The sequence below is a fragment of the Cryptotermes secundus genome, unplaced genomic scaffold (assembly GCF_002891405.2).
Source record: "Cryptotermes secundus unplaced genomic scaffold, Csec_1.0 scaffold1705, whole genome shotgun sequence".
Lineage (NCBI taxonomy): Eukaryota > Metazoa > Arthropoda > Insecta > Blattodea > Kalotermitidae > Cryptotermes > Cryptotermes secundus.
In genome coordinates, this window is record NW_019718639.1 from 1951315 (window position 1) to 1963822 (window position 12508).

The 12508-nt window shown below is 46.5% G+C and overlaps 1 pseudogene; it reads left to right on the forward strand.

The window, feature by feature from the left end:
• Positions 1-4495: 4495 nt before the first annotated feature.
• LOC111863930 lies at positions 4496-4614 on the forward strand (annotated as a pseudogene).
• Positions 4615-12508: the final 7894 nt, after the last annotated feature.

Sequence of the window (12508 nt, forward strand, 5' to 3'; positions counted from 1 at the left end):
ACGCAAACTGAAAGTCACCTAGCAGAATATCAAGCGATACCAGCATTTACTCGGAGATCAAGTGTCGCTCACATTTAGGTCATGACGTCATCACCAGGAACTTACTACATCCCATTTTTAACATGGTTCCGGTACCCATACGCCTGTGGGAACTTCAAACTCTTCGAGGCACCGCGTGACTACACTTTACAGTTCATTATTACATACACACACTAGCGTCCACAGTCAAGTCTTCACTGCCGTTGCTTGGAAGTGGCTTCCAACGGCGGACGTTCCCCTTACTCTGGGCTCCCGAACTGTCCCCGTGCCTCAGCTACCAGTTTCTAACATCAACAGCTCACAAGGACTGAACCGCAGCACTCCTCTATCTCACTGCAACCGCTAACTGGTCCTGGTTATAACATTTCGGCACGGACCGCATAGAAAACGTCTCTTATATTATTGCTGTTTTCTCGTTGCCATGGACACATACTTGTTTTCGGAGGCGTTACTTAGAAATGGTTGTTGTAGAGTTGCTTGTTTCGTTGTCGTTGACTAGCAACGGCTCTACAAGCCACAGTATGTACTTATAGAGCGTTTTCTTCCGTAATATTTTCTGTATAAGGCATGACATATCCTGATTCGTAGAGTGGGTGGGCTTCAGCTTCACGCCCCGGTCGCTTTGCTCCTGGGAAGGAGCCCCCGTATCTACGGGACAGGAGGCTGGGTGCATCCCAGGGTCTGTGTGAATGCAGTGGAGAAAAGCCTTTGGCCCAATCGGGAATCGAATTCGGTCCGTAGCCTGGTCACTATACTGAATGAGCTATCCCGACTCCAAAACATTGCAGATTAAAAGTATATTTTCTTTCTGTCGTAGCACTTGGTCTTATAGAAAAGGTATGTTCAGGTCCATTCTGATCTCGGGTCGGTTTTTGAGCCATTTATCGATGCCGTTTCAACTTCGTGCGTTACTGTCTTATTGCTTCCATCTTCAGTGTGGAAGAATAAGGTAAGCAAGCAGAAACTAAATTAATGACGGTGATGGCAGGAAATGGGCCCGAATTTGGGGAGTAGTTCCCCGCGAGGGGGGCAATGGAACAGGGTTCCTTGCAACGCTGATGTCTGGTTACTTACCAGACTTACACTTCGATCCCGAAGACAAAAACAGTTTCTTCGAAACGTCACTAAATTTCTACTAGACTGTAAGGCGTCACATTTCATAGCGTACCACTCTCTATTGTCCAGATACAGCTGCATCTCGACCTACAGCTTATCCGAATAACGAAATTCCAAACTTAACGATCCCATTAATTTTACAGCCAATAGATTTTCGCTCTGAATTCTTGGTTTTAAAAGACTCGAAACTCGAATTCTGTCCCTTGGACAGAATCTACATAAAGCCCAAGACCCCAACGACCCCTCCCAGCATCTCCCAGAACCAGAGTTGGATGGAACGCTGGAAGCGTCGAGTTTTGTCGCCGTGCCATGTTGATTTGTTCTGATGACTCTAATCTCATCTCTTAACGATCCATGACAAAATCCTAACTTGCTTACTTCTAATAGGCTTAACACTTTCAATGCTTAATATTGCTATTATTAATTTTCTAACAAAGACAATAGACTCACAGCGTAACAGAGACTAATGTACTGAAGTATCAGTGCCGTGAGTCCCAGGAATGTTACCCTACGTGTTCCATGTTACAGAGAACTGCACAGATGACCCGTTTTGGCCGTGTCATAGCTCAGGCGGCTAATCAGCGGCTTCCCAACGCGGCGGCCCGGGTTCGAGCCCAGGGCAGATCATGTGTGAATTGTGGACAAAGTGGCGCTGGGGCAGGTTTTCTCAGACTTTTCCGGTTTCCCCTGCCAATGCTCATTCTACCGACTGCCCCACACTCATCATTTATCATCCTGGGCTGGTACAACAGGCCAAATAGTGGCCGACGTACCAAGTGAGACTTACCTCACCCCACGAAACTAAAAGAAACTAACTAACTAACGCAATAGATCATAAGTCCGATGTGTGACTGTATTGTACTCTACAAGCTTGAAACGTCTTCACGGTGTAGGGTTTGGGCACAGCAGATCTGTAAATAGAACACAGAACCAGCTAATCGGAGTTTCAGTACACGGCCTTGACCTGAACTGACCCTAATCCTTGAAGGAATTCGAGATGTGTGGATGCACACTTCCAATCCCCCCACACGGTTTCATGGCGTCATGCTTAATTACTTATGTGATCACATAAAAAACTTTACAAGTAGTTACTATAGGATTCTGACGATGGTGTATAACACTCAGAGATATTGGGTTTTCTGACTTTATCCATCGTCCTAGTTTTAAGATAACTAAGAAAAACAGTGATTGGACCAGTGAACCAGTGACTGAGGCTAGCTCTTTCTAAGGGACCCAACAGAATAGGTGTTTTACCTCATATGAGGACGGAAACAGATCCAGTTTCCGAAACGTCGTGTTTTTCTTAGTTATCTTAAAACCAGGACGATGGATAAAGTCCGAAAACCCAATATCTCTGTGAGAAAACTTTACGTTTTACCTTTTTCTTGCATGGGAAATAATGAGGTCCGTGGAATTTTGCCTGACGTCACGGGATCTCGTGTGTATGACATACACGTGAGATATTGTGAACCCATCTATTAGCGTGTGTGTGCAAATGCGCTTGGGATCGCAGAGGGCAGGAAACTTTGGCTGTCACACAAAGCCGGTGTGTCGCAAAGCGAGAGAAGTCCGGCTCCTCACCGCTGAGCCTCGGGTTCAATACCGGGTGACTTCACGAGAGCTTTGTGGTTCAGGAAGTGACAGCGGAGCAACTTTTCCTTCTAGTTTCTTCAATTTTGCCCTGCTAATCATCTTTCCATCATTGCTTCAAACTCGTCTATCGCCCCTACCACAGGCGTGCGATAGCCCTGACCAGGCAGCACCTTATCACATTCTCGGCCTCTGTGCTTGAGGGTTAGTCTCTGACCCGGCAACGGCTGTTTGCAGGGGGAGGTGAAGGTAAAATTAGTCAAGCACCACACCAGGAAGACGTATGGGGGAGTGGAGTATAGGTAGACGTATTCCTAACCTCGGAACCAGACGCAGGTGAGTGGTCAGGTGCACGCCCTAACCACTTTACTCTCAGGGAAAGAGCCACCGGTACACACCGAATAGATTGCTTATTGTGCCACAGAACAAGCTTGGACGCTGTGGAAACAGAACCCCGATTCCTTGGTGGTCCAGGCCGCACCCGTCGCTCTGTTGGGCCAGATACCTCGATTTCCAGCAAAGTAGAAATTCACTTGAACCTCTACCCCACATTGCAATTTCAGAGCAGATGGTTCCCAAATGATGGTATGGATGTGACACCACGTAGTATGTATACCGTAAGGTATAAACGCTTCGGAGGAACCGTCTGCCACCATCTTCAGGTTATAAAAGGCATCAGATTCTTTGCGCGCGACGCTGCAGCACATGTTGACTGACATCGGATGAAGTCATCGCACGGTGAGAAATAGCCAAGAGCTGTCAGTAAATAAGGAAAGGCCTGGGCCCTGCACTCCGCCTGGCGTTTGAATGTCGCAAGTGGCAGACAAATGCGTATTGTTTGAACAAAGTGGGGATTTCATGAGTTGCAAGTGAGACCTTGGGGCAGCCTCATCTGACTAGATGTTCAGCTGTCACAACTCCTCTTAGACTCAGCAACATAGTCCCTAAAACCCCGACGCGCAGCTCTTGCAAAACATGAACTGAACGTTTATGTATTCTGTTATTTACTGTACATATGTATTTAACTCAACTGACCTAATCCTTCCAGATTATTTAATGAGTACCAGGAATTCATTAAATAATTTTCCTGAGGAGTAAAGCGCGGCCGGCGCGTAAGGCTGACAACCTTACCGCCATCTTTGAGCCGATTATCTAGATAATTTGGGAAGCTCAACATCTCACAACCCTATGGGCCTTCACGGCCTGTTACATGGATAGCTTTACTTTACTTTTTATATATTTAACTACTTATTCGTTTCGTTTTTTGTTTTTGTTTGTTTTTTACATTTTTGTTCTTCACTTCACGACGCTGTTACAGTCGAATAGTGATTGATTAATATTGAGTTGGGAAGGACTGAGAAGGATTTGGCCGTGGCCTACTTTTGTGTGCCATTCTGACATCTGTATAGGACTGAAGAAAACTACAGGAAAAACTCGGATTAGCCGGTTTTCAGACACATAAAGAGTGAATTTCTCCTGTTGTTTATTTAACAATTCTCTCAGTATCTAAAGTACATATATAGCGTCAGATGGTAGAAGGACTGCTGAGTGGAAGCTATTGAGGTACCGTCCCGCAGTCCGTCAGAAGAGACTGAGGAAAATGATGCAAAACATTAGCACCTCCCGACTGCAAGTGTAGTTATGAGCACACTGACTAGTCGGGTGTGTGAAAGTTACCTGGGCCCAACACCAGAAGCAAAGCCCTTGGTTTAGGTTTATATCTATTTAAAGATGCGGTATCAACTGATAAGCCAAAGACCATACCATGTTGAAAACACCGGTTCTCGTCCGCTCACCGAAGTTAAGCAACATTGGGCATAGTAAGTACTTGGATGGGTGACCGCTTGGAAACACTACGTCCTGTTGGCAATTCTTTTTTGAGGCACTACGCTATAAGCCAGAAGGTAGCGGGTTCTAGTCCTGATGAGGTGAAAGTTTTCAATTCACCTAATCCTTCCAGCAGTACAATGGCCCTGGGGTCGACTCAGTGTCTCACAGAAATGAGTACGAGGAATCTTCCTTCGACTCGAAGAGTTACGGTGGAGGTATTCGACCCCACCTCCTCATGGAATTAGTAACATCCATTTATTTAAGTTACGAGCCCTTAATGTGACATTACTTGTGTATCACTTTTCTTGTTTGGTCACAATGAGCATAACTTCTGAAGAAGCTGTTATATGTGTACTCCAATGAAGTAAATCGGTTTACCAAGTGTAATTTTCGCTTATCTCATATCTTTGTCCTTGACCACAAGCAACTATATCAGTCCCAATGAACGACACACTTCAAATATCACTGTAACTGCAGCACACATAAAGTATGTTCTGTCTTCAGTGGACGTTTCCTTGTAACCGATTTTGACATAGTAATTATACTAGTCTGACTGAATTACGCACTACAAATATCTGAATGCGTTCAAAGTCACATTGCGACTGATGGTCAGTCAGTCAGTAAGTCTTGGTGTCGAATTTTTTTACTGTTTGACAGTTACGGTTTTGTTTTTGTGGGGCGCCCTCTCTGAGGAGAGGTCTGTCTTTTATATATGCTGCTGGCTCTTGCCAGCGCAGTCTTCTCGGGTCAGAGTCCCTTGGGACTTACGACCATATTTTACTGTCTCAGATTTGAGACTTCCCTTTTCGTCGCCTCCTACGACTCGCAGGGTCACGGTGGAGGTATTCGATCCCGCTTCCACACGGGTCTGAATGCGTTCTTATCTGAACAGCATCTTATACAGCGCAGCGATATCCTAGGAAGTGTTTGTTGCTTCCACCGTAACGAACCGTTTTCCAAGAGGCTACCTTCCATTCTCGTATCCATGGACACATTTAACGCCCAGCGATGGTTTGTCTCCAAGAATCGTATCTTCGCGGAAACGTGCTTGCCAGTTCGTTTCTTAGCAACGTTTACATGTCACCATCGCAATACTTCCTCGTGCATATTGAGTATACTAGAGAGCGAAACTGGAGAATATGTAGGAGGAAGGGAATAAGAGAAGATGAAACAGTAGAAAGAGAAAGAGGACAGAACGAAGAAGAGAAGGAATTAGAAAAGAGACGGGAAGACATGAAGGTGATGAAGAGAATGATAAAAAAATCACTGCTCCTTTATGTTCTCTCTTCCTAGTGGAGTGACCCTGAAGTATTATTATTATTATTATTAATTAACCTTTTAATTTATGTTCTGTTTGTCCAGTATGTAACTACCTTTATCTACACTGTGCTGTGTCTGTAATTGGCCTTGTGGCTGTTGACTCAGCACATAAATACAATAGAGAATTCAATTATTATTATTATTATCCTGTCATCTTCTTTTTGGTTTTCCTAGTATCCCCTTATGGACAGAAATTGTGCTTGCAGTTCGTGTGGGCCCCACCCCTAGCTGCAACCCGCAATGAACTGCAAGACAACAAATTCAGTATAAAATAAATTCCTATCTAATCTGCTATAAATTCTTCTAGCACATTGGATTATAACAAATACTGTGATAATTCCAGCGATTAGCAATAATTCTGTGTTGTGTTGAATTGTCACAACCTGAACGCTACTGGAACAGATGCGTTAATTGCAAGGTCCCCCGTTTAAGTACCAGGGGAACTCCTAATTTCGCAATAAGGCCAATTACAATGTGCCCGCAACACTACTGCTTTGTGCCTTTAGGCCAGTGTAAATAAGTAATTTGTAGCTTTTTAGAGAGAGAGAGAGAGAGAAACCGTCTGAACAAACAGGAGGAAACATCGGCTCTTTACGTCAGCACATCAAGGGCGAATTCGCTAAAGCATATAATACCGCTGTTTCTTGTCTAGTGTTCCAGAGAACAGCACTCTCCAAAAGTGACTAAACATAAAAGAACACGGACTGTACCAACAGGCGGTGTTCTGTGCGGCATGAACAGCGAACTGTCTCTCATGTCCTGGCACAAGAAGGAACCTGCTGATGCGAACGCCATGTCACAGCGGTGAAGGTTACTGGTCATGGCGCAGTGCACTGTTACAGAGGATTACGAGGAACACACGGCATCCTTCTTCAGAGTAGCCTCCTACCTATTACAAGTCTCTCATATCCCATTACAGTCTTGTTTGGGCATTTAACTATAGCATGAGTGTTCAGTCAAAGTACAGGAGGAGGGTCGCAAGTCAGACTGTGCCGGGGAGAAACATCCGCTTCAGCGTACAAAACATAAGGGCAGACGCACCTTACATTTCCCGTATTGGAATTATAGGCTACAAGACAGGAAACTCAGCTAATTCCGCTGTACATATAACATTACTTTCTTCAGAGTTCAGGGCAGTAGCTCGGCCTACTAACTTCAAAGGGAGATGCCTCCCTACCGTATCAAGCGAAACGTCGGCTTGCTACGGCGTCAAGACACCAAGCGCAAATTCGCTGAATTATGCAAGAGTTGCGGCTAGTAGAGCAGCTTCTTGCACGCTTCGAGACGGTGGTTACCACTACACACAGTAATCACTGAATTTCTCAGACTGGATGCTACAGAACACTGCCCCTTCTGTGCGCGCTACGCAGACTGCCATCGCGTCAGGGGCAGGGGGAAACTCTTCTGAACACGGCGCGGAGGCTGCAGTGTGCGAGGCCCCGAAGGAACGCAAGACGCCTCACGTCAGGGGCAGGGGGAAACTCTTCTGAACACGGCGCGGAGGCTGCAGTGTGCGAGGCTCCGAAGGAACGCAAGACGCCTCACGTCAGGGGCAGGGGGAAACTCTTCTGAACACGGCGCGGAGGCTGCAGTGTGCGAGGCTCCGAAGGAACGCAAGACGCCTCACGTCAGGGGCAGGGGGAAACTCTTCTGAACACGGCGCGGAGGCTGCAGTGTGCGAGGCTCCGAAGGAACGCAAGACGCCTCACGTCAGGGGCAGGGGGAAACTCTTCTGAACACGGCGCGGAGGCTGCAGTGTGCGAGGCTCCGAAGGAACGCAAGACGCCTCACGTCAGGGGCAGGGGGAAACTCTTCTGAACACGGCGCGGAGGCTGCAGTGTGCGAGGCTCCGAAGGAACGCAAGACGCCTCACGCCAGGGGCAGAGGGAAAGTGTTCTGAACACGGCGCGGAGGCTACAGTGTGCGAGGCCCCGAAGGAACGCAAGACACCTCACGTCAGGGGCAGGGGGAAACTCTTCTGAGCACGGCGCGGAGGCTACAGTGTGCGAGGCCCCAAAGGAAGTCAAGAAGCCTCACGTCAGGGGCAGGGGGAAGCTCTTCTGAACACGGCGCGGAGGCTGCAGTGTGCGAGGCCTTGAAGGAACGCAAGACGCCTCACGACGCACACTCTGTCCCTTCCAGCTAAGGAAGGGCAAGGCCGCTCAATCTGATATCGGTAGATGAGACTAAAACTAAATGAGGCGCAGTCCAGTGTCATCGGACGGGGCGCAGCCGACGTCATGAGGTGACGGGTGCTTCACGCTGCGCAGAAACGCGGGAGAGAACGAACCTTTCAGCAATGCACCCGATTTTGTGCGTTCTGGTTGTGATGCAGAATCTGACCACAGAACGCGAAAGTTCTCAGACACCGACCTTCAACGTTCTGTTATGTGGCGTTAAGTCAGCCGAGAGAGTCTGCAGGCAGAGAGGCAGTTGAGAGTTGCAAAAGTTGAGGCTGGGGACAGTTCGAGAACACAGAGGAAGGGGATCGTTCGCCGTCAAAAGCTGCTACCAAGCAACGGCTAGAGAAAACCATGACTGAGAACACTAGTCTGTGTGTGATAGTGGTCTGTAAGACCTACAATAGTCACGAGTGGTGTCAAAGCGTCCCATAAATCCGATTACCAATCCAAACCCCGCACATCGTCACTCCACCACGTGATAGTTTCTTAATGAATTGTTTCCTTGGTAAAACGGTTACGCTGCTGAAGCTCTATTTCCTTGAATATGACTACGGCGTTACTTTAAAAATTTAAAATTCCTTGCATTCTTCCATTACTTAGCCTGAGTATTGCTGTATTGGCATCACTTCCCCTACTTTGTATTCCCCGTGACGGTTTGCACTCCCGGTTTTCATCAGTCAGGTCACGTGACACGAGATTTCCTTTCAACCCTCCAGACAATTGTTACAAAATTGCCTTGTGATACACCATGGCTGCTTCTTTCCTAATGCATCAATTTTCTTAGAGCCGTACAACACCAGAAAACAAATGAGTCCGCAAACATGAGCCTCAAGGTTCAGTTCGTCTGTTTACTGTGTTCATGGCCACAGGAAAAAAAAAAAGTGGGGAGCTATGAGCACTCCGATGATTCAGTGATTATGTTGATTCTGCCCTTGAACCTTCTGGGATATAACGCTGTGTAGGAGGTTGAAAATAAACAGACGTTTCGGAGGAATATTTCGTCACATGCTTCCATGCTGCTTTGTGGCTTGGCTTATTCTTCGGTCGTGAAGACAGAGACATTTTCCTTACCGACACATCAGTTGACGTTCAACGGACTGCACGGCATTATGTCCCACATGATAGAACTCTTTATAACTACCGATTTGAGAGCTTTCAATCCTATACAAGTATAGCTCCATATTTATATCTGCCTTTGCCTTTTCTTTATGGTACATACTGTATGTATTACATTTTGGTTGCACCGTCATTACTTCGCCTTCTTGGTCGCCCCAGTGACCGCCTTTCTCTTAGGCCCCCCATACACACACAGTTTGGCCTTCCGATCGACCTTACAGGCAAAACTGTGACAGTTTACTCCCTCCCTTTCCTCCCCATACACGCCAGATAAAGCGGCAGGCTTCATGCCACAATCACGGTCTTCCAGCCTATAATGTTGAGTCACACACGTCACGTGCTACGGTCCTGCAGGCAGAACTGACGGACTGACGGGTTTCCTACAGTCCCATACACGCGCAGATGAACCGGCAGGCTGCATGCCACAGTCACAGTCTTCCAGCCTATATTGCTGAGTCACACACGTCACGTGCTACGGTCCTGCAGGCAGAACTGACGGACTGACGGGTTTCCCACAGGCCAACAGTCCAAACGATTGGCCGGCCGGCCGCACCACACACGTCAGTTTTGCCTTTAAGTCTTCAACTGTGCAGGCCGAACTGGAGGCCAAACTGTGCGTGTATGGGGGCCCTTAGACGTGCTTTGAGAAGCTCTCATGGTTCGGTGTATACACTCGAACTGCTCCCTCCTATAATACTCATTATGCTCTTGGGTCTATATACAACATGAGTGGGCAGTGCTACAGATGTTTCGCAGTTAAATGCTGCTTCCAAGTTCAGGGTCACTTCGATTCTAAATATCTAAAGAAAATGACAATCGAAACGAGGAAAACAAATGTCGAGAAATCAGTTACGGTACGCTCGGAGTGTGTCCCGTAACTGGTAGTCAGATAAGAATAAGCATAAACAAAGAAAGCGATAAATCTGAAACTAAGAATAGCTGAGGAGGCTAAGGCCGTGTCGTGTTTTTGCCAGACCCTCTGAAGGCAACCAGCAATGAGAAGTGACTGTGACTGTGAGTCTCCAGAAGGGAACAAGGGAACCGCACAGACACTAGGAACAGGCTGGCGAAGTAAACAAGAAATATATTAAGTGATCATCCGTCACTGATGATTGAGAGACAACAGGAGTTGTCTGCAGTTCTCAGTATAACTGCCATGAGGCATCAACATGAATAATGTCACCTGGTCGTTGCCAGTCAGAAGATGCGAATAATATTTGCGTCACTTTCATATCTTCTTGCATCACATCACTAATATAAACAAGCTTAAGTGTAACATTTGTCTTATTTTAATTCGGTTTATCTGTTTATTTTTTCTGTTTTCCTTCCCAGTGTCCGCATCTTTCCGCTTGTCTCCCTGGGCACCCTGTGCCCTATCTCCTCATTTCCTTCCCAGTGTCCGCATCTTTTCGCTTGTCTCCCTGGGCACCCTGTGCCCTATCTCATCTCCTTCCCATTGTCTGCATCTTTCCGCTTGTCTCCCTGGGAACCCTGTGCCCTATCTCCTCATTTCCTTCCCAGTGTCCGTATCTTTCCGCTTATCTCCCTGGGCATCCTGTGCCCTATCTCCTCATTTCCTTCCCAGTGTCTGCATCTTTCCGCTTGTCTCCCTGGGAACCCTGTGCCCTATCTCCTCATTTCCTTCCCAGTGTCCGCATCTTTCCGCTTGTCTCCCTGGGCACCCTGTGCCCTATCTCCTCATTTCCTTCCCAGTGTTCGCATCTTTCCGCATATCTCCCTGGGCACCCTGTGCCCTATCTCCTCATTTCGTTGCAACAATACATCCCGTGAGCGCTCATGCATGTTAACAGAGTTTGATCGATAGGTTCCAAATACAGCAATCTGATCCGCTAGCTGGGGTGGAAATCCATTTTTCAGACATATTTGTGTCAAGAGGCTGTATCTATTGATCGAATAAAAGTAGAAAGAAATTCGCTTGCAAAGAGTTAACACTTGTTGTTATGTTGTGTCACCCTTAAGCACCTGTTTCTTATTATCGGAAGATTTCAGATTTGTGTCTAGGTCCAGGTCTAGCAACCATGACAGACATCCTACAGCAGTTCCTGGCCAGTGTGGTGTCATCAGCGCGTAAGTCGAACTTATTTTCGTGTCCTTCTGGTATGTCAGACCCTTGACGAACACCAGATATGGATATGATATATGGTGGGATTAGTAAGTTAAAAAAAAAAAGATAAAGTTGTCCCGTTTAAGAACTACGCCATGAAGACGTATGGGGGAGTGGATGTATAGATCCACTTCTTCTCGATCTCGGCACTAGTTAGATGTGAGTGGTCAGCTTCACGCCATAGGAGTCTGGGTGGACTCCAGAGCCGGTCTGGACGACGTGGAGGACAGAAAATTCTGGGACCCACCGGGACACGGCCGCTCGGTCGTCCAGCCCGTAGCCAGTCGCTATACCGACTGAGCTATCCCGGCTCCTCTGGCTGAATTACGAGTAGTAGCGTTAATTAAGCAACATGTACGACTTTGTGGATAAGACAAAAAATGAGGTATTTTCACCTGGAATGTTAAGGGGAAGCATTTTCTGTGAGCACTTCGTGCCTTGCTCGATGAAAGTCCCTTGAAATATCCAAATAATGGCCCATGACTGCTTCTTCAGATTTAAAGGCAACAGACATTTCGTGTGTCATTCTTAAGAGATGATGAGCTGAGGAACGGTGATGAAGGGGGACAGACTATTGTGAGATAAACATTTCAGTGATTTAAATACGTCTGCTGTGTGCTCAATACTAGTCGTTCACGAAATTTGTGGAGTGTCTGAGACTAACTGATTGGGAATTTTTCGGAATTGGTTACCCTTTCCTGGTACGTTAGATGTTGTGATTTTGGCTTCTTCCAGGCAACGGAAAAATAAGTTATATATGTTGATGCATGGCTGAAATTTATGTTCAGTGTAGACAATGCCTTGTTTGACAAGATTTTTAACGTTACCTCGAAGCACGATTCTCTAGTAAATAATTTTTTAAAATGTTATTCCTACATGGCAGAAAACATTAGCGTCTATATAACAAAGGCAAACCGATAACATTTTAGATATATAATCTCTTTCTAATGTGACAAGTCATACGAAAAGCAGACATACAATGTGTGGGCAGAACGTAAAATTTCTTAAATGTTAAAAGTGATTTACACAGGGTAACTATTGTGTTTTAAAGGCCTAAAATTTCACGCAATATTTCAAAGATATTTTTCCTTTGTTTTAAAATTAACCCTACTGATGTTAGTTCTCGTTTTCGGTTCTGGTAAATCGCAGCCAGCCCTCGTCAGCAAAAGCAGTTCCGGGCCCCGCGGAA